General features: G+C 39.5%; 1 long non-coding RNA gene across 3 annotated transcripts; it reads left to right on the top strand.

The window, feature by feature from the left end:
* Positions 1 to 557: 557 nt before the first annotated feature.
* On the top strand, positions 558 to 20,672 carry LOC101146868 (uncharacterized). 3 transcript variants are annotated; one of them, XR_174911.4, is made up of 3 exons: positions 558 to 678; positions 6,035 to 6,233; positions 20,415 to 20,672. It is a non-coding gene; the product is annotated as an uncharacterized lncRNA (long non-coding RNA). The 3 variants fall into 3 exon arrangements; XR_174912.3 differs by having other exon boundaries at positions 575 to 712; XR_008680522.2 differs by lacking the exon at positions 558 to 678 and adding an exon at positions 3,647 to 3,754.
* Positions 20,673 to 27,087: the final 6,415 nt, after the last annotated feature.

Here is a 27,087-nt window from a genome sequence, read left to right on the forward strand (position 1 = left end):
TCTGGTCCTAGCTCTGCAATAACTGTGACCTTGAAAAACTATTTGTTGTCGCTAAGCTTCAGTTTTTCTTTCCATTAAATTAGGGGGTTGGTCTAAAACAGTATTTTCACACTGTGATTTGGAGCCATCTGTGGGACATAAAGTCAATGTAGTCAGTTGCAACAGGCAATGCTTGGAAAGGAAAGAGGATAAGATAAGGGATAAAGTAGGGAATGGGATGGGATGGGATGGGATGGGATGGGATGGGATGGGATGGGATGGGATGGGATGGAACATAGGATAAGATAGCTTAGGACAGGACAGGATAGAAAATATCACACTGCTTCATTTTTTTTATTGGTATTCACAGAAGCCAGCATTCATTGATGTTTTTACAACTTCCCCAGGTCTACCAGGCTTCTTGATCTCACTTCTTCTAGAAGAAAACCCAGCCAAGGTGGTACAAGCTGTAGACAGTGCCACCCAGACACAGCTCCACAGTCCATTGTATAGGATGTTGTCAGTTGTCCTGCCCTTTAAGTGCATTGTGAGGTCACTGTCCACTTCAATTCATCAGGAGAGACCTAGTGTGGGTGTAGGGGTGCCTGAGGAGAAAGGGGTGCTGGTTCTTCCTTATATCCCCTGCCTGCCTCAGCTGGGCTCTGACCCAGCCAGCAGACTGGAGTCCTCTTCTGCATGGTATATTCTTTCCTGAGAGTTTTGTTTCAGTTAGGTGTGTGTGTGTTTCTGTTTTTGTGTGTGCATGTGTGTGTCTTAAAATATAGTTCTATGTATTGTGTCTAGAAGAATGTTTGATAAACACTGGATTGAATGATCTCTCAGATTTCCTCTAGCTCTACTCATGTGGAATTTGGTAAGCTATACAGACACCATTCGGATAAGCCTACACTCTGGATGGGTCCATTCCAGACCTCATACACTACACTAATGAATATGAATCTATTTTTATGTGACTTGAGGCCATTGAAATTTTGTGTACGTTTATGTTCATGTATTAATGTGCAAGTGTATTTGTGTTTTTATCTCAGCTGATACAGGACCTAACCACACTGCCAGCACTGAAGTACAATGTGACTGACTATAGCAAAACAAAAAAGCGTAGAGATCAATGGCCTTCAACACTGAAGAAATTAGTTTCTAGAGAAGCCTGGGGCTATGTTTCAGTGCCTAGGGCTATGTTTGCTTGATGTAGAGAAGGAATAAGAGAAGGGACATAGATGTATTGCTATACTCTGGTACCCATAAAGAATGCTCCTTTGGGAATATGCCACTGTTAAAGTAGTTGTTTATAGAACTGAGCTACATGGTCTTGTGACTTGAAAACACTTGAAACAAGAGTATAACTGCTACATAATCATTTCAAAATTCCTGTTTTACTCACTGTTTTATTCTTTGGAAGTAGCACTGTGCCCAGGACAGAGTAGACATCATAAGATGTCTGTTGGAGTCTTATATGACTTTGCTAGCCACGGGGGAATCTTCTATTTCAGTAGGTTGGCCCTTGGTTCCTTCTAATTACTTAAGGTCAGGAAGGACTATGATATCCACCCCATTAGCCAGAATCTAGTCACACAACACCAACCTAACATAAGGAGGTTCATATCAATGAAATAAACATGGATATTCAGTGAGTACTAATATTCTCCGTTAATATGATCACTCCCTCCCTCCTTGAAACACTTTATTAACTTAGCTTTCAGAATACAACACTCTCTTAGTTTTCATTTGATCTTGTTGGTGTGTCCTTCTAGGTATCCTTTCCGATTCCTTTCCTTTCACTTCTGTTCCTTTGCTCAGTATGAAGTTCAGTGACTTCATGTAGGTAGCTTGAAATCATTCATGGTGGGAGTATTTACACCATGGAAATTGGCAAATGCCACAAATTAGGGCTTTGTCTTCAGAGAGCCAATTGTAACACATTTACCAGCTCACTACTGGCTCTATTTCTATTTTTTAATGGTTCTGTTTGAAATTGTATTATGCATATTTAACTTAACAAAGTCTAAAATTTAAAAATGTCTTGAACCCCTTGTGAATGATACAGACCTTAAAATAACTAGTTTTCCTCCACTGAAATTATAAAGTACTTGTCCAATAATTTAGTTCTATGTATTTTGTAACACCATAAAATATATGGTGTTATTTTACTTTACACAATGTTTACATTTCTGTTTATCATTTACATTCTCACTGTTTTTGTATCTAGACCATCCTTCTGAGATCAGTCTCCTTTTTCTTGAAATGTAGCCTTCATGACTTCCTGTAGAGTGGATTCTTTGGTAGTAAATTCCCTTGAATTTCTGTAAATTATCTTGTATCTGTAAAAGACTATATTTTGCCCTCATTCTTCAAAGATGTTTTTGTGTTTTGTTTTTAGTGGGAGGAAGAGAACAGGAGTACAGGTTGACAGTTATCTATCAGCATTTTAAAAACATTATTCCACAGTCTTCTGGCTTCCATTTTTCTCTGTGGAGAACACTGCTGTCATTATAATTGTTGTTCTTGTGTAGGTGATCAACCCTTTCTCTCTGGCTACTTTCTGTATTTTCTCCTTGTCTTAATATTCTGAAAATGTATTGTGATGCTTTTAAGATGGACTTCTTTTTCTTTATCCTGCTGGAGCTGTGTTGTTCTCTTTGAAAATGTGTTGTCATAATTTTATTTTATTTTATTTTATTTTATTTTATTTATTTTTTTATTATACTTTAAGTTTTAGGGTACATGTGCATCAGTTTGGGAAAATTAATACTTGCTACTTTGTTATATTTTGCCTCTCCTCCATTCTCTCAAATCTCTTTTTTCAAACTCTTACTGAACATATGTAAGACCTTCTATTTTTATCTTCTATATCTTTCAATGTTGATATCACATTTCATTTAATCATCTCTGCAACATTCTAGATAGATTTTTCAGATTATTTTTTCAGCTCACAAACTTTCTTTAATTTTGTTTAATCTGTTATTTTTACCCATCCATTAAGTTGTTTTGAATTACAGCACTTACAATTGTTTATTTCTAGAAGTTCAGCTTTTTTTAATTACCATATTTGCTTGTCTTTTGTTGTTTGTTCATCTTTTAATTGCATCCTTTATTTTGTTAAATGTTTCAAACTTAGCAGTTCATAGAGGTTCAAACGTATTGTTTATTCTGTCTATTGACTGTCCTTCACATGGCCTACTTTCTAGTGTATTTACTAATTTCTGTATAGGAACTCATGGCTTGATATTTTTCTGTGAAAGTCCTACAGCCTTAACTTGGGGAAATATTCCTCCAGAGAAAGTTTTCTTCTGCCCCTGCTGGTGATCAGTGGGCACTTATAACCCAGATCTACTTCAGTCTTCCAGAAGAGTTTAACCAAAGACCCAGGTTCAACTTTCTCTCACTAATATTTCCAGTGCTTACTATCTTCATAACAGTGTTTCTATAGTAACACAGCCTCAAAGTTATCAGAATTCATCCCTCCAGCCTACCTGCAGGATCTGGTACACCCCCTACTGCTCTGACACCCAGCTGCTCCAGCTCTCCTATTGTTCTGGCCCCATTCCCTCACATCTGCAGCCTTGATCGCAGTCACCTATGCTCAGCCCAACCCCACTGGAGGCTACTGCCTGCCCTGAACCAAACATAAGGGTGCTCAGCTGTCTTTTAAAATTCAACTTAAACATCATTTCTAAGAGGCCTCTGATGACGATGTCTTACTTATGCCCCTACTTACCCCAGTTGGATGTGAGACTGACTCCCTCCTTGCTCCTAGGTAATTTCTTCTTCTTTTTTTTAATTATTTCTAATTCTTGGAAATAGTAAAAAAAAAAAATGCCTAAATACTAATAACAAATTTTTGATATTGCTCTCATGTGCAACGAAACTACCCACATTATGTTAAAAAGCAATAATCAGGAATGTTTATTTCTGATCAATTTATTATTTCACTGAATATCCACTCGATTTTTTTATGTTAACAAGACTTTTTTCCAGGTTTATTGAGATATAATTGACAAATAGAAATTGTATATATTTAAGTTGCACAACTTGATGTTTATATGTATATATATGCATTGTGAAATGATGATGCCAAGAATCAAACTAGTTTGATTTATTTTCAACAAAATTGTTTTTAACTTAATTATCACTTATTCCTTTGTGATCCCACTAGATCCTACATGTGTTTTTATATAGCTTCTCCAAACTTTTATTTCTGTACTTGTATCCTAGACTACTAAACTGTCGATTTCTTGGAGGTAGTAACCACTTACCTTTATCCCTAGTAGACAGTAGAATGCCTCATATTTATTATTCACTTAATATGATTAAAGTAATGGATGAAGAGCAACCAGAATAATATTAATACATTTCAGTCTAAGTAAAGTATGCTAGCTTCTGCCTTTGTAAGCAAGTAGGTATATGTTTTGTACATAACTGTTTATGGTTTTTTTAAATTGGGTGCATCTGTTAATATTGGATAATTGCTTATGTATAAAAGCTCTTTGGTCTGTTGCAAAAATGATGATCATGAAATCTAAAACCATGATTGCATAGCTCACAGTTTTTACAAAAGAGAGCACTCAAGGAAAAAAATGTGGTTTCTACTTCATTCAGTTTGCCCTCTCTGGAATCACATTCCACCTAATTATATATTACAAAAATATGTCGAATTTTCCACCTACTGGGACTTGGTGAGATGAATCTAAGGATGACTTGTCAAAATCCTAGGTTTCAAATTCAAATGAATTCTGAAACCTAGGATTTATCAGATTTCAGTTGTTTTGCCAGATCTTCCTTAATTCTTTTATCACTCAGTTTTCTTAAACAAATGCTTTTTTTGAGGGAAGAGAGAGCAGAGGCTGTAATTTTCCCACAATATACTTCAATAAATATTTATTGAATTGAATATCAGTCTTTATTCATGCTGATTCTATTGATCTACTTCATGAAACAATTTACACATTCTATTAAAAGCTATTAAAAGTTGAACATAATAAATAGGGTCCTACAAATATTGTCTATTACATCCAAAAGTAATAGATTTACATTTCTGATTCTACAAAGATCCTATATTTGATGTCAACATCTTAACAAGCATGGCTAATGACGATGTCTGGTGTATTTCTTTAAAAGATTTGTAATCCTTTCTAGATTAAAATGTCCAAATCATTGAGCAAAAGAGACTAAATTTCATTATCATTGATCCTATTACAAAAATAAGTAAGGTGGTCCAATCAATTTTGAAAGAAAAACTAGAGCAATCTTAGATTGTGTGCTAATGTTAGCAAAAATGACAGAATATGCAGATTCAAATCCATGTAGGATGCAGTAGCCAAAGTTTTTTTGAATTCATTAGTTTTCCATTTTGATGGTATATAGTACGGAGCAGACTAGTAAGTAAAGTAGTGAGACAGATCTGCTGAGATCTCATGGGCATGTCATCTTTCCTGGGGATTCCCAAATAGAGTCAGTGGGAAAGGATGAGGGGTGGTAAAGGAGCTTCCTGTCAGATTGTTCTGTGCATTTTTATTCTATAATATTCCTGCTGGATCCCAAGAAAATATGACCATGGGATGGGACACGCAAGAAAGATTGCTAACAGTGTGTCTTATCTTCACTTTCCTTGTTTAATAATTATCTTTAGGATATAAACTATCCTAGATAGTATTTTAAGTGCACTCCATATTTTAAAGGCCCAAATAAAAATTGAGTGCAAATGAATAACCCTTTTATAATGAAGAAACAATGATTTTAAATACAATAGTTTCCGTACCATATACTGTACACTTGATATAATGGCAACTTTGCCCCCCAGCTCTACCAAATAGCCTAGAGTACTTCATTGTCATTTTTTATGTCTAATGCCACCCAAACTTTTTAATAGAAATCCCACTGGTCAGTGTGTATACTTAACGTGGTGATGCTGTGCTATATAAGCTATGTAAGTGCTGATTATGTGCCAGGCACCATTATAGGTGCTTTACATTTATGAGATGATTTGACCTTGCAAAATCTCTGTGAAGTAAGTGCTGTTATTATCCTCTTTTTACAGATAAGGAAACTGAGGCTTAGAGGAGTTATGAAACTGCCCAAGGTTTCACAGCTGAAATGTATAAGGACCTGGACTTGCAAATTTGGCACAAAGTTCTTCTAATAAGAGGCCATAAAATAACCAAATGATTTTTTATGTGCCTATAGAACCAAAAGAACTATTTCAGAATGTCAGCTGAAAAGCACGATATTCCAGATAGGTAAGAAAGTCAAAGCTCAGGAGAATTAAAGTTCTGTGGACTATCAACTTTCCTCAATTTTCCTTCTCTTCTAGGGTCTTCTTTACTCCTAGAATAGAAAAGCTTGGAGAATCCGTAGGTAGTTAAAGACAAAGTCAATATCTCCTGTTGAAAGTCAGGGTGAAATCACATATCTTATGTATTGTTAATTATTCCCACAGAGGTATTTTAGAATAAGTCCCGTCTGATTGCATGGTAAATAGCACCTTGTTTATCCCAATGGGAAATGAGTTGGAGCATCCAACCCTCACACCCTTAGTTTAAATTATTTCTCTTCGTAAAGTCATAAGACATGTGCTATGGTTTGAGTCTCCCCAGCAGCTGTCTATATGCTGGACATGTGCATTTGTTGCTAACCTCCTCTTGTTAACTTTTTTTTTGGCATAAGTAGTAGTTTCTTTGTTCATAGTGCAATAGCAATTAACATAATTGCAGATATGCGTCAAGATTTTCAAGATGAATGGCTCTATTTCCACTCAATTGGACAATAGCTTCCGCATTCTGGATAAAGCTCTGCCTCACAATAAAGCTCTGCCTCACAATAGTTTTGTGTGAAAGGAAAGAGAAAGAGTCAGGATAGAGATAGGAACATTTTCAGTGTATTCAAATACCATTGAGGTATGGTGTGTATGTAAATATATATATGTGTGTGTATATATATATATATGTATATATACAGACATGTACTAAGTTTGCATTTGACTAAATACAATCACTGTAACTGCTTTCATTATATTGTCTTGTCCCCTTCTATCCTCAACCAGTATAAAATACTTGATATCCATCAGGTTGATTGGAAAGGGAAGGCTATGGTTGACAACACATATTCATAAGTTGTGGACTTACTTTACTGAATAATCAATTTTGGAAAATAATAGCACAAAAATCAGCACATAGAAAACAAGTGTGAAAAATGCCTGGTAACAGCCTGTGTTGCAGAATTTCTGTCTTGGACAAAATTTATAGTCAAAATGAGGAAGACATAAAAGAAGAAATATTTTTGGATCTCAGACATAGATCATGAGGGAGAGAGGAAGAGCAAGCAGTCTTTAGACAAGACAAAAAGTAATGAAAATGTATTTCTAGTTCAACAGTATTTGGGGGAGTTAAGCTTGGGAAACATTTCTGATGGACTAGCATTTGGGATGCCAAGCAATCAACAAGGGGTAATCTGGGGAGGCCATTTCATCCTTCATTCCATTGGAGGCAAAATCGTGTTGATGTATAAATGTACCTCCTGGTTTCCAATTGTTCTCACTCAGCAATGAGGCATGAAGCCTGACAAACCACAGATATTTGGATCTAAGAAGGTATTTTATTTCCCCTCTCCAGAGTGCAAAATACACAAGGGCACTTTATCTTAGTCCTGTGAGTTCTCATAAACCTATAACCCTCTTCCTCTGAGCTTCATGCTCTTTAACTTGATCTATACATAATTCTATTACCTAAAGTGTCCCTGGTATACACATCCTAGACCAGGTGGAAGATGGGGTCTCTTTCTTCCTCACAGATTTCACATCTTGCCCTTCTAGCCTTTCAGGTGCCAAAAACAGATTATCTTAAAGTGAAGCAGCATAGTTGGACTTTAGCCTCCATATGCTTTAATTTTCTTATCGAAAAGGAGGAAAATTGATTTTTCCTTGCCACACACACACACATACACACACACTTACATACCCCCCTTTTTTCCCCCAACATCTCCACATCATCTGAATTCTTTAATTCCCAAGACTGAATCAATCCCAATATCGTCTATCAGGGAAAAAGCGAGACAGAGCAATGAATTCAGGGCTTCCCGGAGTGGTTTTTACTTTCCCAAATCCTTAGAGACTTCCCTCTAAAATTTTTTTCCCAGCTGTACTTGGAAGCTATAACAGATCCAGAGTCCATTTTAGAACCTCATTTATATTGTCCTGACACTTAGGAATCCAGTTTCTGTTATAGGGATGTCATCAAAGTTGGTGGGCTCAAAATATGACCTACTTTTTAAAACCCATCTGTTAGGAGCTTATAGATTTTCTTGGTTTGTTTGTTTCTGACTGTCTACAGAAAGGGCAACAGCAACATTCTCACTTTCCAAGCCTACCTCCCAAATAGCAATAAAGTAAATACTCACCATGAAGGAGCTGAATGCCTTTCAAATATGCAGCAGGCACAAAGCAAACAAACAAACAAATAAACAACAGTGATACTCCTTAATCTGGAGAAAAAAGGATGAGAGCAGGAAGTACTGTTCAGGTTAATTAATGCACATCTAGGCTATTTTAATTTAAAAACTTACTCTGGACCAAATAGAACCAGTTAGCTTGCCACACCTTTGCCACTGTGTGGTCATGATGTTACGATTCTCTGTAACAATGAGGCTTCTAATACCACACATCTAACAAAGGGGGATTTGGGAACCGCAAGTTGAAGCTGATGAATTCTTTAACATAAATCACTATTACCCATGGATTGGTGAGTTGATCTTCAATGTACCCTTTCCATTGATTTTACCCTAGCTATATGGCTAAAACACACACACACACACACACACACACACACACACACACAATGAAATCTCTAAATTTCCCCCAAAGTCTATCATTCCTGGATTAGAATAAAGCTACAAATAGGGATGGTGGAAAAAGAGAGAGAAAGAAGTGAGGGAGGAGGAAGGAGGGAGGTGAATGGTAGGGAACAGGGAAAGTGGAAAAGAAGAATAGGACATTCATATACACTGGCTATTTAGCTAAATTGTTTATCTACCTAAAATACACATTGCATGTTTTTTATCATTTAATTTTACATCATGCTGACCTCGACCAAACTTTGGTTACTGAGTTACTGATTGTAAATTGTAATATGAGTGAGGATCCTATTTTAGAGTCTTTTAATTAAAGTCCAGCCTCCTCATGTCCATGCCTCCCATCTCCAATTCTGTAAAGAATCTTCTTTCCCTATTACTGACCCTGCACTTCACCCTACTCTTGCCAGTTTTATGCTCAAAACCTGTCAGTGGCTCTGCCTGGCCCACTGGAAAAGTTCTGAGTTAATAGCCTCATGTACAAGGCCCTCTGCCACCTGATTCAAAGCTTCAATTTGAAACTTATATTTACTATGCCTTGATTTGAATGCTCACAAAATAGCTCTTCCACTTCTGGAATTATATTATAATTTAAGTGAGAAGAATAAAACAGGAGAGGAATAAGAAGTAAAAGGTAGACTCTGTACTAGAAAAGCAAACATTTTTCAACAAATCCCTAAAACACAACAATTTATATCTTATTGGCCTGAAGTGTTCATGTAGTTACAAATAGCTGCAAGGAACTCTGGGAACAAATAATTCCCCAAAGAAAACTGAGGTTCTGATAGTAAGGAAGAAAGGAAGAATGGTTATTGGGTAAACAACCTTCAATGTGTACCCAAAAGCCCAAAGCCAGTAGTGGAAGGAGGTTACAAGATATTTTGGTAACAGAAATTATACAAATACATCTGCTATGCAGGGCTAAGCTCTACATAGTAGCCTATGAATTTACACAGGCTTTTGTTATAACAAGTGAACTCTAGGCAGATGGGATATAAAATATCCCAAATTATTACATCCATATATAAATAATTTTGTAATTCTTTTGCTCTAATTTCTGAGTTCTGAGACCAAGTCATGAATTGCTAACAAACAGAATGTGATATAATGAATCAGTTATAATAACACTGACAACTCAACTATTCTTTTGAATTAAAAGATCTTAGTCCCGGGATAATAATAAATACCAAAATTATCCAATATTTTAGCAAACAGCTTGAGCACAGGCACATTAAAGTGGCTGCTATTTTTGTGCTGAATCAAGCAAAAATTACATAAATATTTACCCAGCCTCATAGCCTGAAGGGAATGGATCATGATTAAAATAAATCAGTCTCTTGGCCAGACATGGTGGCTCACGCCTGCAATCCCAACACTTTGGGAGGCTGAGGTGGTCAGACCACCTGAACTCAGGAGTTCGAGACCAGGCTGACCAATATGGGGAAGCCCCATCTCTACTAAAAAAAAAATAATAATACAAAAATTACCCAGGCATGATGGTGGGCACAAGTAATCCCAGCTACTAGGGAGGCTGAGGCAAGAGAATTGCTTGAACCTTGGAGGTGGAGGTTGCAGTGACCCGAGATTGTGTCACCACACTGCAGCCTAGGCAATAATGTGAGACTCCGTCAAAAAAAAAAAAAAAAGAAAAAAGGTGGAGCCAAGATGGCCGAATAGGAACAGTTCCAGTCTACAGCTCCAAGCATGAGTGATGCAGAAGACAGGTGATTTCTGCATTTCCAACTGAGGTACCAGGTTCATCTCGCTGGGAAGTGTCGGAAAGTGGGTGCAGGACAGTGGGTGCAGCGCATCAAGTGAGAGCTGAAGCAGGATGAGGCATCGCCTCACCTGGGAAGCACAAGGGGTCAGGGAATTCCCTTTCCTAGTCAAAGAAAGGGGTGACAGACAGCACCTGAAAAATCGGGTCACTCCCACCGTAATACTGCACTTTTCCAACAGTCTTAGCAAACAGCACACCAGAAGATTATATCCCAACCCTGGCTCAGAAGGTTCTATGCCCACGGAGCCTCAATCATTGCTAGCACAGCAGTCTGAGATCAAACTGCAAGGTGGAAGCGAGGCTGGGGGAGAGGCGCCCGCCATTGTGGAGGCTTGAGTAGGTAAACAAAGCAGCCTGGAAGCTTGAACTGGGTGGAGTGCACCACAGCTCAAGGAGGCCTGCCTGCCTTCCTCTGTAGACTCCACCTAGGGGGACAGGGCATAGCCAAACAAAAGGCAGCAGAATCCTCTGCAGACTTAAATGTCCCTGTCTGACAGCTTTGAAGAGAGTAGTGGTTCTCCCAGCACGCAGCTGGAGATCTGAGAATGGACAGACTGCCTCCTCAAGTGGGTCCCTGACCCCCAAGTAGCCTAACTGGGAGGAACCCCCCAGTAGGGGCAGACTGACACCTCACACGGCCGGGTACTCCTCTGAGACAAAACTTCCAGAGGAACGATCAGGCAGCAACATTTGCTGCTCACTAATATCTGCTGTTCTGCAGCCACCACTGCTGATACCCAGGCAAACAGGGTCTGGAGTGGACCTCCAGCAAACTCCAACAGACCTGCAGCTGAGGGTCCTGACTGTTAGAAGGAAAACTAATAAACAGAAAGGACATCCACACCAAAAACCCATCTGTACGTCACCATCGTCAAAGACCAAAGGTAGATAAAACTGCAAAGATGGGGAAAAAACAGAGCAGAAAAACTGGAAACTCTAAAAATCAGAGCACCTCTCCTCCTCCAAAGGAACATAGCTCCTCACCAGCAATGGAACAAAGCTGGATGCAGAATGACTTTGACGAGTTGAGAGAAGAAGGCTTCAGATGATCAAACTACTCTGAGCTAAAGGAGGAAGTTTGAACCCATGGCAAAGAAGATTAAAACCTTGAAAAAAAATTAGACAAATGGCTAACTAGAATAACCAATGCAGAGAAGTCCTTAAAGGACCTGATGGAGTGGAAAACCATGGCAAAAGAACTACATGATGAAAGCACAAGCCTCAGTAGCCAATTCGATCAACTGGAAGAAATAGCATCAGTGATGGAAGATCAAATGAATGAAATGAAGTGAGAAGAGAAGTTTAGAGAAAAAAGAACAAAAAGAAATGAACAAAGCCTCCAAGAAATACGGGACTATGTGAAAAGACCAAATCTACGTCTGATTGGTGTACCTGAAAGTGACGGGGAGAATTGAACCACTCTGCAGGTTCAGTTGGAAAACACTCTGCAGGATATTATCCAGGAGAACTTCACCAATCTAGCAAGGCAAGACAACATTCAGATTCAGGAAATACAGAGAATGCCACAGAGATACTCTTTGAGAAGAGCAACTCCAAGACACATAATTGTCAGATTCACCAAAGTTGAAATGAAGGAAAAAATGTTAAGGGCAGCCAGAGAGAAAGGTCGGGTTATCCACAAAGGGAAACCCATCAGACTAACAGCTGATCTCTTGGCAGAAAGTCTACAAGCCAGAAGAGGCTGGGGGCCAATATTCAACATTCTTAAAGAGAAGAATTTTCAACCCAGAATTTCATATCCAGCCAAACTAAGCTTCATAAATGAAGGAGAAATAAAATCCTTTAGAGACAAGCAAATGCTGAGAGATTTTGTCACCACCAGGCCTGCCCTAAAAGAGCTCCTGAAGGAAGCACTAAACGTGGAAAGGAACAAATGGTACCAGCCACTGCAAAAACATGCCAAATTGTAAAGACCGTCAAAGCTAGGAAGAAACTGCATCAACTAACGAGCAAAATAACCAGCTAACATCATAATGACAGGATCAAATTCACACATAACAATATTAACCTTAAATGTAAATAGGCTAAATGCTCCAATTAAAAGACACAATTGGATAAAGAGTCAAGACCCATCAGTGTGCTGTATTCAGGAAACCCATCTCATGTGCAGAGAGACACGTAGGCTCAAAATAAAGGGATGGAGGAAGATCTACCAAGCAAATGGAAAACAAAAAAAGGCAGGGGTTGCAATCCTAGTCTCTGATAAAAGAGACTTTAAACTAACAAAGACGAAAAGAGACAAAGAAGGCCACTATGTAATGGTAAAGGGATCAATTTAACAAGAAGAGCTAACTATCCTAAATATATATGCAACCAATACAGGAGCACCCAGATTCATAAAGCAAGTCCTTAGAGACCTATAAAGAGATTTAGACTCCCACACGATAATAATGGGAGACTTTAACACCCCACTGTCAACATTAGACAGATCAACGAGACAGAAAGTTAACAACAATATACAGGAATTGAACTCAGCTCTGCACCAAGTGGACCTAATAGACATCTACAGAACTCCCCACCCCAAATCAACAGAATATACATTCTTCTCAGCACCACACCACACCTATTCCAAAATTGACCACATAGTTGGAAGTAAAGCACTTGTCAGCAAATGTAAAAGAACAGAAATTATAACAAACTGTCTCTCAGACCACAGTGCAATCAAACTAGAACTCAAGATTAAGAAACTCACTCAGAACCGCTCAACTACATGGAAACTGAACAACCTGCTCCTGAATGACTACTGGGTACATAACAAAATGAAGGCAGAAATAAAGATGTTCTTTGAAACCAATGAGAACAAAGACACAACATACCAGAATCTCTGGGACACATTCAAAGCAGTGTGTAGAGGGAAATTTATACCACTAAATGCCCACAAGACAAAGCAGGAAAGATCTAAAATTGACACCCTAATATCACAATTAAAAGAATAGAGAAACAAGAGCAAACACATTCAAAAGCTAGCAGAAGGCAAGAAATAACTAAGATCAGAGCAGAACAGAAGGAGATAGAGACACAAAAAACCCTTCAAAAAATCAATGAATCCAGAAGCTGGTTTTTTGAAAAGATCAACAAAATTGATAGACCACTAGGAAGACTAATAAAGAAGAAAAGAGAGAAGAATCAAATAGACACAATAAAAAATGATAAAAGGGATATCACCACCAATCCCACAGAAATACAAACTACCATCAGAGAATACTATAAACACCTCTCTGCAAATAAACTAGAAAATCTAGAAGAAATGGATAAATTCCTTGGCAAATACACCCTCCCAAGACTAAACCACGAAGAAGTTGAATCTCTGAATAGACCAATAACAGGCTCTGAAATTGAGGCAATAATTAATAGCTTACCAACCAAAAAAAAGTCCAGGACCAGTTGGATTCACAGCCGAATTCTACCAGAGGTATAAGGAGGAGCTGGTACCATTCCTTCTGAAACTATTCCAATCAATAGAAAAAGAGGGAATCCTCCCTAACTCATTTTATGAGGCCAGCATCATCTTGATACCAAAACCTGGCAGAGACACAACAAAAAAAGACAATTTTGGACCAATATACCTGATGAATGTCAATGCAAAAATCCTCAATAAAATACCAGCAAACCAAATCCAGCAGCACATCAAAAAGCTTATCCACCATGATCAAGTGGGCTTCATCCCTGGGATGCAAGCCTAGTTCAACATACGAAAATCAATAAATGTAATCCAGCATATAAACAGAACCAAAGACAAAAACCACATGATTATCTCAATAGATGCAGAAAAGGCCATTGACAAAATTCAACAACCTTTCATGCTAAAAACTCTCAATAAATTAGGTATTGATGGGACGTATCTCAAAATAATAAGAGCTATCTATGACAAACCCACAGCCAATATCATACTGAATGGGAAAAACTGGAAGCATTCCCTTTGAAAACTGGCACAAGACAGGGATGCCCTCTCTCACCACTCCTATTCAACATAGTGTTGGAAGTTCTGGCCAGGGCAATCAGGCAGGAGAAGGAAATAAAGGGTATTCAATTAGGAAAAGAGGAAGTCAAATTGTCCCTGTTTGCAGATGACATGACTGTATATCTAGAAAACCCCATTGTCTCAGCCCAAAATCTCCTTAAGCTGATAGGCAACTTCAGCAAATCTCAGGATACAAAATCAATGTACAAAAATCACAAGCATTCTTATACACCAATAATAGACAAACAGAGCCAAATCATGAGTGAACTCCCATTCACAATTGCTTCAAAGAGAATAAAATACCTAGGAATCCAACTTACAAGGGATGTGAAGGACCTCTTCAAGGAGAACTACAAACCACTGCTCAATGAAATAAAAGAGGATACAAACGAATGGAAGAACATTCCATGAGCCTGGGTAGGAAGAATCAATATCATGAAAATGGCCATACTGCCCAAGGTAATTTATAGATTCAATGCCATCCCCATCAAGCTACCAATGACTTTCTTCACAGAATTGGAAAAAACTACTTTAAAGTTCATATGGAACCAAAAAAGAGCCCGCATAGCCAAGTCAATCCTAAGCCAAAAGAACAAAGCTGGAGGCGTCACGCTACCTGACTTCAAACTATACTACAAGGCTACAGTAACCAAAACAGCATGGTACTGTTACTAAAACAGAGATATAGACAAATGGAGCAGAACAGAGCCCTCAGAAATAATGCTGCATATCTACAACTATCTGATCTTTGACAAACCTGACAAAAACAAGAAATGGGGAAAGGATTCCCTATTTAATAAAAGATTCTGGGAAAACTGGCTAGCCATATATAGAAAGCTGAAATTGGATCCCTTCCTTACACCTTATACAAAAATTAATTCAAGATGGATTAAAGACTTAAATGTTAGACCTAAGACCATAAAAACCCTAGAAGAAAACCTAGGCAATACCATTCAGGACATAGGCATGGGCAAGTACTTCATGTCTAAAACAACAAAAGACATGGAAACAAAAGCCAAAATTGACAAATGGGATCTAATTAAACTAAAGAGCTTCTGCACAGCAAAAGAAACTACCATCAGAGTGAACAGGCAAACTACAGAATGGGAGAAAATTTTTGCAATCTACTCATCTGGCAAAGGACTAATATCCAGAATCTACAATGAACTCAAATTTACAAGGAAAAAACAAACAACCCCATCAAAAAGTGGGCAAAGGATATGAACAGACACTTCTCAAAAGAAGACATTTATGCAGCCAAAAGACACATGAAAAAATGCTCATCATCACTGGCCATCAGAGAAATGCACATCAAAACCACAATGAGATACCATCTCACACCAGTTAGAATGGAGATCATTAAAAAGTCAGGAAACAACAGGTGCTGGAGAGGATGTGGAGAAATAGGAACACTTTTACGCTCTTGGTGGGACTGTAAACTAGTTCAACCATTGTGGAAGTCAGTGTGGCAATTCCTCAGGGATCTAGAACTGGAAACACCATTTGACCCAGCCATCCCATTACTGGGTATATACCCAAAGGATTATAAATCATGCTGCTATAAAGACACATGCACAGGTATGTTCACTGTGGCACTATTCACAATAACAAAGACTTGGAACCAACCCAAATGTCCAACAATAATAGACTGGATTAAGAAAATGTGGCACATATACACCATGGAATACTATGCAGCCATTAAAAATGATGAGTTCATGTCCCTTGTAGGGACATGGATGAAGCTGGAAACCATCAATCTCAGCAAACTATTGCAAGGACAAAAAACCAAACACCGCATGTTCTCACTCATAGGTGGGAACTGAACAATGAGAACACATGGACACAGGAAGGGGAACATCACACACCGGGGCCTGTTGTGGGGTGAGGGGAGGGGGGAGGGATAGCATTAGGAGATATACCTAATGCTAAATGACGAGTTAATGGGTGCAGCACACCAACATGGCACATGTATAGATATGTAAGTAACCTGCACGTTGTGCACATGTACCCTAAAACTTAAAGTATGATAAAAAAAAGGAAAAAAAATATATAATTCGATTTAAAAATGAAAAAAAGTCTCTACAAGAGAATTTGCATTAAAATTGAAAATAAATGCAAATACGATATGTATACTTGCTATACTTGCACTATCGACTTGCAAGTATGTCAATTTAAGATAGGTCAAGTCTAGAAGTGAGTATGGGCAGGAGTAATTAATTATCTTTGTGATCTAGCCTGTAAGCCTGCAGTGAGTCACATTCTTTATGTCTAAGAACTGTGACTGGTAAATAATGCTAACTGTTGGCTGTAAAATAAAATGAAGTTTTATCATAACCATATTGGCCTATGGTGGAAGTATTCCTTAAAGGAACCAAGGAGAAGTCACTCCTGGGCTTTGCACCAACAGAGAAACTTCCTATCCTTCTTCCTCTATGTTACCAGTGTCTGCTGATTTCAGCTGGTCTTCTCACTTTTTGATACTCTTAGTTTTGGCTTCCACACTATATTTGCTTTTAAAATGTAAACTCCCAGAGGTCTGTGTTCTTGCTTTAATTTTAGCAAGCTCTAAGCCAACAACAAAGTGTTCTATGCCCAAATCTGAAAAAGCCCAGGCACAGTCCAAGCACTCAGCCTTCCAAAGTATACTTTGCAACTGACTTGCTGTGTTGGCATCAGGCAATTCATCTCTCTCCTTCCATTCATTCATTGCTAAATAGTAATAATAGTCATCCTCACTTACAGCAGTGTTTCCTTTGTCATTAAATATTTACTAAGCATCCACTGCATGACACAAACTTGGAGCTATACAGGCTAAACCAGCCAGATGCTGTCCTTGGCTTCAGAGAGCTTTTATGTTACAAAAGACAGGCGGAGGCTGGGCACACAAGTACAGGTTAAGAGTATGCAAACTTGTGTGTATGTGCACGTGTGTGTGTGCCAAAGAACAAAGGATTGAACCACAGCCCATTTGCTATTTTTCTTACTACATGTGTTAGCCTTGATTTTAGGTTATCTTTGGCCATGTATAAATGGAAATATATGAATTTCAAAAGCATTGAACTTCACACTAGAGAGTAACCAGATTCTGCTTCTTTTTCTGTTTTCACAAAGGGCATTCACTAGCATATGCCTAAAGGTACTGACATAGCAGGTACACGATATGACCCCACAGAAGAATAATGAGCAACTAAACATTGACAGTAACAATGAGACTGTGGCCAATGAGATCACACCATGCAATGAGATAGGTTGGTGTTACCTAAGTGCATAATACCACTATGACATTATTCTTTATGGCAGAGGTCAACAGAAGACTGAATTGCAATGGTTATTTCTGCTAAGAAAATACTTTCTCTGGACAAAAGAGGGCATTTGGAGAAATGGGAACCAAGAGGGTATAGAATGGAAATTATGCTGTGTTAATATGTCTCCAGCTATGAAGCCCCAGCCATTCCCATTAACCTTGTGTCAATTTGTATTATTTAGAGACAGTCAATTATGTGAGGTACATTATAATTTTTTTAAGCCAGCAATAGTTGGAGGTTGTCATCTGGAACCTAGCTGTGTTTCCTTTGTTTGCTTAATCTATGCTTTTGGTCTTTCTGAAAGATGAAAGTCTGCCATTTTAGCCTCAATGCTTCATAATATGTATGTTAAACTCACCACTGCCTCATTATTTATTAATGTCAATTTATTATACTTCAGTAGAGGATGGAGGCCGAAGCCACAACAGTGACAGATGTTCCAGAAGATCAGCTTATATAATGAGAATTTGGGCCAAATCAGTTGAAAGTGGTGTTTTTTAAAAAAACACACTGACTTCAAAGAAATGAGTTGTGGCATCTGTAACATCTACAGGAGCAGTGCCAATGGAGGCTAGCGGGTCTGCGGAGGAGCAGCTCAAGTCATGCGATTATTGGAGCTTGCAGCGAAATGACTGGAACAACATCTGGGCTGCAGCAAGCTGGCCAGGACATTTTAAAAGAGCTCCTGTGGTGCCTCCAACTTTGATTTTACAGAGCTGCGGGGAACGAAACAGGCCGTGTTCAAGAGCTGATGTGTTTTGCCTCACATGTTTTGTCCTCGGTCACTGTGAAGGGCCTCACTCAGCTGGGGACCCTGAGGGACACTCTTGGGCAGTCATTCTCTGTCTACTCTGCTAGCTCTGTAGGTTTGTGCTAGGGTCTGGGCGGGCAATCCCCGCAAAGGGTATAAAATAAGAAATACCTTGCACTAATTCTTAAAATTTACACTTATTCTTTCTCAGCAAGAAACTCTCAAAGGATGCATTTGTGCAAGAAGTTGACACTGATCAGTTAGTTGGTTTTGGATAATATGCTAGTTGGAAACAAAATAGGATGTGTATGTGTGTGTACATCTGTGTGTGTATGTGTGTGTGTGTGTGTGTATGCATGGTGAGGGGGTGAGGAAATTATGTTCTACAACTGAGAATTAAGAATATCCATTCCCAGTACCCCAGTGTGATTCTCAGTATCACAACATCAGTGTTTAAAAGCACTTTTTCCCTGTCCTCTCTAGAATATTCATTTATTTAACAAATATTATTGTGAACCTAACATGTGTGTGACATATAGTAGAGAGGATCTTGGACAGAGACCACCTGGGACTGAATCCCAGCCTTGTAGCCCACCAGTTTCATGAGCTTCTACTACTGAGATGCTTTGGAAAACATTTATAAGGTACTTTGGAAACCCTGAACTTCCATAACATAGCACAGGAGGTGGGACAGCAGAGTGATGAAAAGCATGGTCCCTGGAGCCAGGATCCTTGGATGCAAATCTTGACTTTGACACTTACAGGCTGAGTGACTTTGGTCACATTATTTAATCTCTCTTTATTACTCAGTGTTCATGTCTATAAGATGGGGTGATAATAATAGCATATATTACAGAGGCTTGTTGTTAGGAGCAAATGTGTTAATATATAAGATATCTTTAGAATTTTACTTGGCACATACAAACCATTATTAAGTATTTGATCCATTAAAACTCTCTCTCTCTCTCCTGCCCCCATCCCTTCCCCCAAAGCCCATAGTGGCACATGTGTCAGAGCCCTTAGTTGAGGCCTTAGTCAACTCACAACCTCAGATCATATGTAGGGAGGGATATGGGAAAAGAAATGACCTAAACCAGTAAGAAGGAGAATGAGAAAACTCAGTTCTTTCTCTTTCCTCATTTCTAGTCATAGATGCTTAATGGCATTTGCAAATGCCTACCCAAATATGCCAGCAGCAAAAGGAATTTAAAAATAACTTAAATATGATGTAATTTTCATGAGATATTGTATTTAATGCAATCTCCAAAAGTGACACTTATCCTGGTAGGACATTTTAGATTCAAGTGCTTCAAGAACTAACAGAATCATCCCAATGCGGAGGCCCCATAAATGATCACTTTGGGAAAAGCATTTTTTTTCTTTTTATAAACTCAGTAACAGCAGAAACAGATCATAGTCTCTAGAAGCCACAGTGATAATCTTTCCTATACAACCATTTTCACTTCACGATGAAAGATGGTGTTGGGGCCCAGCAGATTTTTCTTGAAGTTTATAATGAGTCAACTACACAGACAAGAAGTCCAGCCTCCTCTTTGATATCTCCCTTTTTCCCCTTATCTAAGCCAACTCAGTGTTACTTTTTATTGGATTTCCATTACTTCAATGTTCTTCATGGAGCCTCAGTTCCTGTAACTATTACAGCTGATGGTAGTTTAGTACTTTGAACATAATTAATTAAATCACTGCATCACACAGGCCAGACATATTTCCATCAAAAGTTGCTATCTTGTCTTCCAGCTTAGAAACCTTGGCATAGTGCCTTCCTGGAAATCCTGGATTGCATCTAAAACCATGTGGCAGAGGGAGAAACAACAGACAGGCCATCCTGAGAAGACTCAGGCTGGGATGAAAGCTCTGCTCTCCAGGGACAAAGCAGCAGGGGACCAGCCATGCTCAGAAATACTCCACTGGCCAGGGCACATTTTTATGAGCAATTTCACTTGCTTCCACACCACCTGCCCCCCTAACACTTCTATTAAAGTGGCAAATAAATCCAATACCCAATTTCAACTGCACTTTCTTTCCAAAATATATGTAACACTAATACGCCTGGTGTATTTACTGCTTATTATTAACCAATAATCATTTCCATGGAGTATGAAAGAAATTCCTCTTTTCTCCAACAATCCTCTAAAGATTGTCTTTATATGAGAACATATCCTGAGTCACAACCATTAACCATCTATAAAGAAAGACTCGATTTTTTCCTTTGACTGATGAAGTACTATATGGCTACTACAATGAATATAAGGAAAGAAGTAAAAGATAGTAGCACTTACTAAATACCTATTATATATCAGTCCTATTCTGTGACTTCAAAGATCTTACGTTCATATTGTTAATCTAAGGCTGACAAGCTCACAGTAGTGGCTACCACTTTTAAAGCGCTTTCCAATGATCCTGCGTTCCATCTCTATGTGCTTCTCTTTTCAGTCCTTACGTTTTAAACAAAAGATACCGTTTCGCTACCAGGTACAAAGTACACACAGGTACCAGATATCCTAATGCTCCTTCTTCTCATTTTTCCAGTAATTCCCAGGTAAGACTACATTTGCTAAAGTATTCAACAGAATAACATTACGTTCCCCAGTCATAGAGCTATTTCTCTGACTGATGCTTCAGAACTCTGTCCAGTATGGTAGCCACCAGACACATGGCTACTGAGCACTTGAAGTGTGGCTAATGTAGCTGCAGAACTAGAGTTTTAAAATTTTGCTCAATCTTAATTAACATAAGTTTAAATTTTAAACCGAAAGCAGTGTAAAAAGTGAAAATTCACTTACTGTTAGTGTAAAATAGAAACTGGAGCTCAAAGACTAAGTACAAAAACAGTAAAATCCTACAGAATTAAGTTTTATATTAGTTACATGTTTAAATAATAATATTTAAGATACATTGGGTTAAATCAATTATTAAAATTAATTTTAATGTTTTTTCTTTTAATGTGGCCAGTAGAAAATTTTAAATGGCATATGTGCCTCATCTTCTATTTCTATTGGGCAATGATGCTCCAGAAAGAGAATTATAAAAAGAATAGAAAGAGTATTCTCTACACCCGGAATGTATAGGGTGAAGAATAGAGGGGGAAAAAATGAAAAAATACTAATTTAACCCAGCTAACTACATGAAAGAAAAATAATTTTATCTGAGACTAAATCATGGACTCATTATTCCCCATAGGGTTAATTTTCCATTCCATGTTCCTCATTAAATCTGACCTTGAGAAATCCTTCACTGGCCACTTCTGGGTGGTAAGATTGCCTTGTGTGATGCTGACTACTCAATGTCTGATCACAACTCACCCCTCTATCCTTTAGTAATCCAGTAGAAGGTTATAGAAGATAAAATTTTATTCATTCATTCATTCATTCATTTATGTCTACATGATCTGAGGTCCATGTTTTTGGATAGCACAATTTGGCATGCAAATATAATAAATAAATTGAGTTTCAAACATTTTTAAAAGTACTTAAATGGTATACTAAACACACAGCTTACAGCAATGGCATTAAATGTCCCGTATGTGATTTTTTTGGGGGGGTGCTTAATGAGATGAAAGGATTACACAAAATGTTTTTGTCAAAATGATTCTGTAAAGTGGGACTGTAGATCAAAGTTCACCACTGTCAAATATACAACTTGAGAACAAACTAAAGTGCTGCTATTAATCATGGTTTCTGGGGATTTGATGACACAGATTAAACTGCTGTAAAGAATACTGCTGTGCATCATGTTCTTGCAACTGTCATCAGCACTTCTGCCAAGTGTCCACAGATCATGAAGAAAAGCTGCCTAACCTCTGCCGGAGGTATCTCTCTCACTGAGCTTAGTCAAGAATATGAATAGCAGGTTTAAGTTCATGACAATACCTCAAAGATACTGTATCTGCAAAGCCACTGCTTTCTTAGGGAAGAAAAGGCTTGATGAGTTTGAGAGGCAAAATGGAGGTGGAACATGAAGCAAGTAAACTGAGATCAGATACCACATGACTTTCATTTCTATCTAACTTTCAATTAGATAGACTTTCCATAAATATTCTGTAAAATATTTTAAATAATTTATAATGTGCCATATTTCAGAGGTCTGAGGCTATGTAATTTTTTTTCTTTTTTTGAGACAGAGTCTTGCTCTGTTGCCCAGGCTGGAGTGCAGTGGTGCTGTTACTGGGTGGGTCTTTGTTCTTAGAGCTCCTAAGATGGTGGCAGGCCACTCCCAAGATGGGGCAGCAAGCCTTTTATTCTCTGACCTGGGGTTCCTGGCCTCACAGATTCCAAGGAATGGAACCTTGGGCCACGTGGTGAATGTTATAGCTGTATTAGAAGCCATGGGTCACAGAAGAGAACCATGGAACCCAGTGACTAGCGCTTAGCTTGATTAAGATGAACCCAGGCACTTAGCCATCCAGGAACAATGGTGAGACTCTAGCCCGAACGGGAGCGTCAGTGGGTGCCTCGCTGGATCAGAAATGCAGCAGACACCCTGCCAGATCCAGAGGGGTGGAAGTCAATGGCGGGTCTGCAACGGCGGTGAACAGCAGTGACGGACGGTGAGCGAAAGCTCAGCTGGAGCCAGAACAAACGTGGACCAGAAGAGTGTGCAGTTGCAAGATTTAACAGTGAAAACAGAGCTCCACACAATCGGAGGGGACCCAAAGGGGGTTGCCACTCCCTGCTCGAATACCTGGGTTTGTATCCCGATCATTGACCCTCCCCCTGTGCTCTCAGGTGATATATGATTTGACTATTTCTTTACCTCCTGCTTTTAGCCTAATTTGTATTTTAGTGAGCCATCTTTACTACCTGATTGGTCATGTGTGAGCTGAGTTACAAGCCCCGTGTTTAAAGGTGGGAGCAGTCACCTTCCCAAGCTAGGCTTAGGAATTCTTAGTTGCCCTAGGAAATCCAGCTAGTCCTGTCTCTCAGTACCCCCTCTCAACAGGGAAACCCAAGTGTTGTTGGGGAGGTTGGCCAACAACAGCTTTAACTGCTTCCTGCTGAATTGGGGTGTAGTAGGGGTTGTGCAGTTGAGATTTCCTCAAGAGGGATGCCTTCGATGTCATCAACATTGGAGCATGGGCTAGCAGGCCCGTCCAGGGGTCCGCAGTAGATCTTAGTCATGGACTGCATCTGGGGCTCCAATTGAAGAATGATTTGTAGTTTTACAGCTTTGATTCTGGAAGAGACAAACTTAACAAAGAGGTTAAAGATACAGGGATTGAAATGTATGGCCTGAAGTGCAGGGGCATATGGGTGTGGGCGGTGAAAGTGGAGTTTGCTTTAGAAAAACTCCTATACGATGGGGCATCAATGTTTCCGGGAAGCCGCATTCTCCATAGAAGCTCTTGGTAAGGGGAGCTACTGGTAGTGCAGTGGCATGGAGGAGGTGCAGTGAGTATGAAAGGGGATAAGAGAACAGTAAAAAGAAAAATATGGCAAGGGAGGGCCACGGGGATCTACGATTCTAGTTACTTTCCTCACAGTTGTCACTTGAAGAGCAGGCACAGATCCTCCAGAGGTTCACAGGAATAGTTAGCGGTGTTTTCTGGATTTTTGGGTTCCTTTGGCAGTATCCAGGGTTTGACTCGAGTGTGATGTATGCAAAACTCCACTCCAGCCACTTTAACTGCAGTTGGGGTAGATAAAAATGACTGGGTAGGGTCCTTCCCAGGATGTATCTAGGGATGGGGAATTAAAGGGAATGGACTTGACTAATACCATGTCACTAGGGTGGAATAGTTCCTTTCCCTCCTCTCGGGGACAGGTTCCCTGTGATGTTTTAAGAACTTGTTGATATTTGGCTAAGGAGGTGATGTCTGCAACTAAGTTGGCCATCTCTCAGTCAAGCACAAGGTCATTGGTTAGGAAGGGCCGTCCACATAGCATCTCGTATGGGCTAAGTCCTGCTTTTTGGGGAGAGTTATGGATTCTTAGTAAGGTTATAGGCAACAGAGCAGGCCATGCAATGTGGGTTTCTTGGGTTAGCTTTTTTAGATGTTTGAGCGTTTCATTCATTTTCTCGACTTTTCTGGAGGATTGTGGCCTCCAGGCACAGTGTAAGTGATATTGTATGCCTGACACCTGGGATACTCCCTGGGTTAATGCAGCCTTGAAAGCAGGGCCATTGTCACCCTGTAATCCTGGGGGAAGTCCAAATCTGGGAATTATTTCATTAGTGCCTTTATTACCTCTTGGGCCTTTTCTGTCCTACAAGGAAAAGCCTCCACCCAACCAGTGAAAGTATCTGCCCAGACTAGTAGATACTGAAATCCCTGAGATTTGGGCATGTGGGTAAAATCTAGTTGCCAGTCCTCCCCTGGGTAATGGCCTGTTCTTTGTTCTCCTGAAGGAGCATGGCGATAAGGCAGGGGATTATTTCTTTGGCATGCTTCACGGGCCCTATCTGCTTGATAGTTTTGAAAAGGCCTGGTCCAGTAAATAATGATTTGGCCATCTGATGGGTGCTATCAATGCCTAAGTGAAAGGTCTGGTGAAGGGTTTTAAGAAATTTCCACTGGATAGCTGCAGGAAAAAATATTTTTCCTTCTTTGGTAGCTAGCCATCCTGAGGGGAGGAAACTATGTCCTCGTGAGGGTCCCCATTCTATTTCTTCTGCTGAGTACTGGGGCTTGGTTTCCTGGAGGAGATTACCTCATACTACGGGTCCTTCTATAAGCATTTTGAATGGAGGGTCCCAACTTGCAGCTCTTTTGGCTTCAATATCTGCTTGGTGGTTCCCTTCTATTTTCCTTTCTGATGACCCCAGTAGTGTAAGACTGCCACCTCTTTAGGTTCCTGTACAGCCAATAATAATCTCCTAATGGCTTCCTGATGTCTGATAGGTGTTTCCTCAGAAGTTAGGAATTCCCTTTCTTTCCATATTGCTGTGTGGGCACGGAGGACTAGGTAAGCATACTTAAGAGTCTGTATATATATTTACCCTTTTCCCTTCTCCTAATTCTAGTGCCCGAGTGAGGGCTATTAGTTCTGCCAGCTGAGCGCTAGTTCGTGGAGTGAGGGGATTACTTTCAAGTATTCCATTATCACTGACCACTGCATACCCCATCTTTCAAAGTCCTTTTTCTACAAAGGAGCTTCCATCAGTATACAAGCTGAGTTTGGGATCAGTCAAGGGAACCTTTAGAAAGTGCCTTTGAGCAGCATAGGTTTGCGCATTTACTTCTTGACAGTTATGTTCTATCTTTTCTTCATTATCTGGAAGAAATTCAGCTGGATTAAGAGTTGCACAAGTGTACAGTCACAGCACTGATCCTTCAAGTAATACAGCCTGATATTTAAGCAAACGGTTGTCTGACAGCCACAAGTCTCCTTTAGCAGTGAGTATGCCATTCACATCATGAGATGTCCACACGATAAGATCTCTTCCCTGTATTATCTCAACTGCTTCAGATACTAAGACTGCTACTGCTGCCACTACCCATAAACAATGAGGCCAACCCTTTGCCACTACATCAATTTCCTTACTAAGGTATGCCACGGGTTGCAAGCTGGTTCCTTGGACCTGTATAAGTACTCCTAGAGTTATTCCTGTTTTTTTCTGTGACATATAAAGAAAAGCCTTGCCCCGTTGGCAAGCTTAACACTGGGGCTTGGGTTTGGGCCTTCTTTAGGGCCTGAAAGCCACTTCTGTTTCAGGTGTCCATTCTACTAAATGGGTATCAGCTTTCTGAGTTTCCTCAATTAGTGTGTATAATGGCCTGGCTATTTCACCGTACCTGGGAATCCATATTTGGCAGAAGCCTGTTATGCCAAGGAACCCCCTTAATTGCTTCAGGGTTTTGGGATGAGGATAAGCCAGGATAGACTGGATACATTCCTCACTGAGGGTCCTGGTGCCTTTGGATAGTTTTAGCCCTAAGTATTTATGTAAGCAGAGCTGAGCCTTTGGTTTGGAAAACTTGTAGCCACAAGTGGTGAGGAAGTTTAAAAGCACTTGGGTGGCTTGATGGCACAAGGTTTCTGAACGGGCAGCTAGAAGTAAGTCATCCACATACCGAAGGACACGAGTGTCCAAGTATGAGAACTGGCTCAAGTCTTGGGCTAATGCCTGGCCAAGTAGATGGGGGCTATCCCTGAACCCTTGGGGTAAAACAGTCCAGGTGAGTTGAGACATTGGGTTCGAAGGATCTTCAAAGGCAAACAAGAATTGAGAGTCAGGATGTACAGGGGTGCAGAAAAAGGCATCCTTAAGGTCCAGGACTGTAAACCACTCTGCTTCCTCTGGTATTTGGGAAAGCAGAGCATAAGGGTTAGGTACAGCTAGGTATAGAGGGACAACAGCCTCATTGATAATCCTGAGATCTTGCACTAACCTCCACTGTCCATTGGGTTTCTCTACTCCTAAAATTGGAGTATTGCAGGGGCTATTGCATGGTTTTACTAGGCCTTGGGCT

Source organism: Gorilla gorilla, chromosome 5, assembly GCF_029281585.2.
Source record: "Gorilla gorilla gorilla isolate KB3781 chromosome 5, NHGRI_mGorGor1-v2.1_pri, whole genome shotgun sequence".
In the NCBI taxonomy this organism is placed as follows: Eukaryota; Metazoa; Chordata; class Mammalia; order Primates; family Hominidae; genus Gorilla; species Gorilla gorilla.